Source organism: Mus pahari, chromosome 3, assembly GCF_900095145.1.
Source record: "Mus pahari chromosome 3, PAHARI_EIJ_v1.1, whole genome shotgun sequence".
Classification (NCBI taxonomy): domain Eukaryota; kingdom Metazoa; phylum Chordata; class Mammalia; order Rodentia; family Muridae; genus Mus; species Mus pahari.
This window is the reverse complement of record NC_034592.1, coordinates 69349530-69356162: the sequence shown is the minus strand read 5'-3', so window position 1 is coordinate 69356162 and position 6633 is coordinate 69349530. Positions and strand designations below refer to the sequence as shown.

General features: G+C 39.1%; 1 pseudogene; it reads left to right on the top strand.

The window, feature by feature from the left end:
* The first annotated feature begins 5136 nt into the window (after positions 1 to 5136).
* LOC110317916 lies at positions 5137 to 5840 on the top strand (annotated as a pseudogene).
* The last annotated feature ends 793 nt before the right edge of the window (positions 5841 to 6633 follow it).

The following is a 6633-nucleotide window of genomic DNA, read 5'->3' as shown; positions in this document are numbered from 1 at the left end:
AGGCAAAGTGGAAGAAACTTTAAATCCTGATTGACCTTAGAAGAGCCATTTACATTCCCTAAACTGCTTGCCTACATCTAGAATTGTTCTAGATGGGCAGGCTAATCCCAGTGTCTGTGCACTGTGTCATCTATTTGATGCATCAGGTCTTACAGTATAGTTAATTCATGTATTAGAGGATGTGAAATATTTTGTAAATCACATTAATTTGCATTTTAGTCAACTGACAAGGTTTTGTTTTTAATTTTTGTTTTTATTTTCCTTAAGCCATGTAATTCAGCTATGGATATCTCTATCACCAATAGCTATGATTTGGCACAGTGCTCTCCTTAATTTCCAAAACTATAATAGTAAAAGGCACAGGCCTTCGGAGGTGACCAGGTCGTAAACTCCCTCTTGTGAGTAGTCTTAGTATCTTATTAAAACATCATTTAAGGATGGAGGACTCATGCTCTTGTCATTTTCTCCCTTCTGAGAAATGAACAGTAGGTAAAATAGAACTAGATAAAATAGAAAATAAGAATTATTCTGGAAGTATAGACAAGAGCAGTTCTTACCAGATACCAAACCGGCCAGCACCCTGGTCTTGGACTTCCCAGGCTCCATATATTTCTATCATTTATAAGTTACCCATTTTGTAGTCACTGTTGTGGTAGTACCGATGGACTAGCACACTAAGCTTTTCTACAGAAATAAAGATAACCCCACTAGGTCAGCTTAGCAACTCTTTTTATTCTCTTGACTGTTTTTTTATTTTTTAATTAATTAATTAATTTACATCCCAAGCATTGCTCTCCTCCCAGCCCCCCCCCCTCATACCGTCCCTCCCCAACTCCTCTTCTCCTCTGAGAGGGTGAGGTCCCCCTGGGTTTCCCCCCTACCCTGGCACATCAAGTCTCAGCCTGATTAGGTGCATCCTCTTCCACTGAGGCCAGCCACGAAGACCGAGCTGCCAGTCTGCTGTATGTGAGTTAGGGACCTGGCAGGTATGTGCTCTTTGGTTGGTGGCTCAGATTCAGACAGCTCCCAGGGGTCGAGGTTTGTTGACTCTGTTGGTCTTCCTCTGAGGTTCCCATCTACCTTACGGTCTTCAATCTTTTCCTCATCTCTTGCGTATGTGCCCCCTACCTTTGTCTAATGTTTGGCTGTGGGTGTGTGCATCCATTTTAGTCCACTGCTGGGTAAAGCCTCTCAGAGAACTGTTATGCTAGAGTCCTGGATGCAAGCATAGTCGAATACCACTAATAATGTCAGTGATGGATGCTTGTCCATGGGATGGATTTTTGAGTTGGGTTGGATATTGATTGGCCTTTCCTTCTGTCTCTGCTCTATCCCTGCATTTTTTTTAGACAGGATAAATTTTGAGACGAAAGTTTTGTGAGTGGGTTGGTGCCCTTGTGCCCTTATCCCTCTGCTAAGGGTCCTGCCTGGCTACAGGAGGTGGCCTCTTCACGTTCCATGACCACACCGTTAGGCATCTCAGCTAAAGTCACCTGCATTGACTCCTGGGAGCCTCCCCTAGAGGACTTCCTAGATATTCTCCCCTGCCCCCAACCTGCTGCAGCTGTAAATTTCCTTTCATTCTCCCGCCCCTCTGGGCCTCTCTGCTGTCTCTCCCCTCACCTGATCCTGCCTCCCCATTCCATTCCCCCTCCTTTCTACCACCCAGTTCCCTCTCTTCCTCTGCCTCCTATGACTATTTTGTTTCTCCTTCTAAATGTGATCCTTGCTTGGGCCTTCTTTATTGTTTAATTTCTTGGGTCTGTGAGGTATATCATGGATATTCTATACTTTATAGCTAATATCCACTTATCAGTGAGTACATACCATGTATGTCCTTTTGGGTCCAAGTTACCTCACTCAGGATGATATTTTCTAGTTTCATCCTTTTGTCTGCAAAATTTATGATGTCCTTGTTTTTGATATCTAAATAGTATTCCATTGTGTAAATTAAGCACCTTTTCTGTGTCCATTCTTCAGTTGAGGGACATTTGGGTTGTTTCTAGCGTCTGGCTATTACAAATAAAGCTGCTATGAGCATAGTGGAACAGAGGTCCTTGGGTTATGGTGAAGCATCTTTTGCTTATATATCCAGGAGCATAGCTTGGTCTTCAGGTATTTTCAGTTTTCTAAGAAACCTTCAGGTTGATTTCCAGAGTAGTTGTACAAGTTTGCAAACCCATTAGCAATGGAGGAGTGTTGCACTTTCTTCACACCCTTGTCAGTAGATGGATAAGGACACCAAATCACCTACAAAACCCTTGAGGTTTTGATCATAGTCATTCTGATGGATGTAAGATGGAATCTCAGGGTTGTTTTGATTTGCATTTCCATGATAACTGAGGATGTTGATCATTTCTTTAAGTGCTTCTTGGCCATTCAAGATTCCTCTTTTGAGAATCTTCTGTTTAATTCTGTACCCCATTTTTAAATTGGATTATTTAGGTTTTTTGTTTTGTTTTGGTTGGTTGGTTGGGTTTTTTTGTTTTTTTGGGTTTTTTTTGGGGGGGGTGGGTTTTTTGTTTTTGTTTTTGTTTTTGTTTTTGTTTTTTGGAGTTTAACTTATTGAGTTCTTTATAACTTTATATAGATTGGATATTAGCCCATGTCAGATGTAGGGTTGGTGAAAATCCTTTCCCAATCTGTAGGCTTTCATTTTGTCTGGTTAACAGTGTCCTTCGCACTTACAGAGCTTTTAGTTTCACTAGGAGTCATTTATTAATTGTTGATCTTAGAGCCTGAACCATTGGTGTTCTGTTCAGGAAAATTTCCCCTGTAACATGTGTTCAAGGGTATTTCTCACTTTCACTTCTATGAGATTCAGTGTTTCTGGTTTTATGTTGAGGTCCTTGATCCGCTTGCACTTGTTTTGTGCAGGGTGATAAATATGGATCTATGTGCATTCTTCTACATGCAGATATCCAATTACAATAGCACCATTTTTTTTCTGTTGTATGGTTTTGAATTCTTTGTTGAAAATCAAATGTCCGTAGGTGTGCCGGTTTGTTTCTGGGTCTTTGATTCTATTCCATTGATCAAACTGTCTCTGTACAAATATCATGCAGGTTTTATCACTATTGCTCTGTATTACAGCTTGAGGTCAGGGACAGTTACTCCTCCTGAGGGTTGTTTATTGTTCAGGATTGTTTTGGCTGTCCTGGGTTTTGTGTTTTCCTATATGAAGTTCAGAATTGCTCTTTCAAGGTCTGTAAAAATTGTGTTGGAATTTTAATTGTGATTGCATTAAATCAGTAGATACCTTTGGCAAGATAGCCATTTTCATTATGTTAATCCTACCAATCCATGAGCATAAGAGATCTTTCCATCTTCTGAGATCTTCTCCTATTTCTTTCTTCAGGGACTTGAAGTTCTTGACACGCAGATCTTTACTTGCTTGGAGTTACACTAAGATATTTTATATTATTTGTGCCTGCTGTGAAGGATGTTGTTTCCCTTAAATTCTTTCTCTGCCTGTTTATCATTTGTATAAAGGAGGGTTAATAATTTCTTTGAGTTAATTTGGTAGACAGCCATTTTGCTGAAGGATTTTATCAGCTGTAGGAGTTCTCTAGTAAAATTTTGGTGATTGTTTATGTATACTATCATATATATCACCTGTAAATAGTGATACCTTGACTTCTTCCTTTCCAATTTGTATTTCCTTGATCTCTTTTTGTTGTCTTATTACTCTAGCTAAAACTTCAAGTACGATATTGAATAGATATGGAGAGAATGGGCTATTGATGTGGGCTATTGGTTTGCTGTATATTACTTTTATTATGTGTAGGTATGTGCCTTGAATCTCTGATCTCTCCAAGACTTTTAACATGAAGGGGTGTTGGATTTTTTCAAAGAATTTTATTTCAGCATCTAATGAGACAATCATGTAATTTTTGTCTTTCAGTTTGTTTATATAGTCATTATGTTGATGAATTTTCATATACTAAACCATCCCTGTATCCCTATGATGAAGCCTACTTTGATAGTGGTGAATGATATTTTTAATGTGTCCTTAGATTCAGTTTGCAAAAATTTTTATTGAGTATTTTTGCCTCGATGTTCATAGGTTAAATTGAGCTGAAGTTCTCTGTCATTGAATCTTTGTGTGGTTTAGGTATGGAGTAACTGTGGCCTCATAAAATGAATTAGGTGGTGTTCCTTCTGTTTCTATTTCATTGAATAGTTTGATTACTGTTGGTATTAGCTCTTCTTTGAAGGTCTGGTAGAATTCTTCACTAAACCCATCTGACCTTGGCCTTTGGAGGTAGGGTTGCTAATGACTGCTTCTGTTTCCTTAGGGATCATAGGCTTGTTTAAATAGATATGTACTCATATCTGTTAACATTGCAACTATACTGTAGCAGAGTTCCATAGGCTCCATCTATTGTATGCATATATTGTAGTGACTTTCCACAAGTCTTTATTCTTGCAGGAAAATTACAGACACAGATATCTGTCAGTTGACATCACCTGAGCATCACTTGACATCACCAAGAATTCTCAGTTCCTAAGACATCATTCCATTCTATCTTGATGACCATTTCAGCACAAAAATGCAGGTCCTACAAGTGACCTTGATTTTGTGTTTCCATTCTCATATCTCTCAATGCACCCAACTGCTCTGCTCTTCCTTAGCATTTTCCTTTGCATTCTATGGATTCTTTCTCTCTTTTGTCTTGTAATTTATTATATGCGGCAATTAATAAACTTATAGTGGGTGACAATGTGAAGCCTGAATTTAATGACTAAGCTAGACATGGCACTGTTTGCTCTGTGATTTTAATCCAGCCCAGTCTGCTTCGAGTTTTCCAGGTAAGCCAAGTCTACATAGTGAGTTCTTTTTTTTTTTATGAAACAAATAGGTGAATTATTGTTTTCTTATTTTTATCCAACTGAGGAAAGCATAACAGTGTAGGATGGGATAGATGGGAATCAAGCTTTGGGTATTAGCAATATAATTCAACTATTGACCTCTGTTCAAGTTCTATGCCCAAAGTATATATATATATATATATATATATATATATATATATATATATATATATATATATATAAACCAGTTCTCCCCGGTGCTTGGGGAAGGAAGTCTTGGAAGTCTTTCTGTGGAGGTCTGAGGGAAGCACTCATGCCAGGTAGATGCTATGTTCATGGGCAAAGGTGACCCCCAACAAGCCGCAGGGCAAAATGTCCTTCTTCATGCAGACCTGCCAGGAGGAGCACAAGAAACAACATCCCAACTTGTCGGTCGTCTTCACCGAGTTCTCCAAGAAGTGCTCTGAGAGATGGAAGACCATGTCTGCAAAGGAAAAGTTGAAGTTTGAAGATTTGGCCAAGAATGACAAAGCTCATTATGACAGGGATGAAGAACTATGTTCCTCCCAAAGGTAATAAGAGAGGAAAGAAAAAAGACTCAAATGCTCCAAAGAGACCACCGTCTTCTTCCTATTTTGCTCAGAAAATTGCCCAAAGATCAAAATTGAGCACCCTGGTTGTCTATTGGAGATACTGCCAAGAAACTGGGTGAGATGTGGTCTGAGCAATCTGCCAAAGATAAACAACCGTGAGAGCAGAAGGCAGCTAAACTAAAGGAGAAGTATGAAAAGGATATTGCTGTATACTGCGCCAAGGGCAAAAGTGAAGCAGGAAAGAAGGGTCCTGGTAGGCCAGCAGGCTCAAAGAAGAATAATGAACCAGAAGAGGAGGAAGAAGAGGAGGAGGAGGAGGAGGAAGAGGAGGAGGAGGAAGAATAAGTGGCTGTCCTAAAATGTGGAGTATATGTGCTCAGGCAATTATTTTGCTAAGAATGTGAAATTCAAGTGCAGCTCAACATTAGCTTCAGTGTAAAAACTGTATAGATTTTTGTATAGCTGATGAGATTCTTTGTAGAGAAAATACTTTTTAAAAAGAGTTTGTAGCTTTTTCAGGAGCTACAACGTACAGTTAGATTTATACCTTTTGATGTTGAATGTTTCTAAATATGTAATGGTTTCTTTAATTTCTATGGTAGCAAAAAATTCATAGGAATTTGTATTACCAGTAAAAAAAAAAAAAAGATTAGGGTATTACATTTTTGGGGTATTTTGTTGTTGTTTTTTAAAATTTGTAATAAAATAATGTATATTTTTAAAAAAGAAAATCCCTTTCTTGGTTACTTTTCTCACTTCTATGACAGTTCATGGCATGGAGGATGTGGTGATCATATTGCAGCTGTAGTTGGGAAGCAGAGAGAGATGAACTCTAGTTTTCAACCATTTTTATCTTTCATATATATTCTGGAATTACAACCTATAGGATGGTGCTGCTTATATTCAGGGTGAGTCTTTCCCATCAGGCTAAAACTAACTAGAGAGACCAAGGCAGACAAACCACAGTTAATTATCCCCTGCGCGTTTCTAAACCCAGTTGAGTCGCCAATGTGGATTAGCAGCTAACTTTACTTTAGAAAGGGAAGCTTCCTCCAGCAGCAGATGGGAGCAGGTGCAGAGACCCATACACAGACATTATGTGGAGAGAGACAGTCCAAATTGGAAGTCTCCCGCATGTCTCTCTCCTCGGAGATCTGTGAACCTCAAGGGAGAGGGGAGGAAAGGCTGTAGGAGTCAGAGGGGATGTAGAACACCAGGAGAACACAGC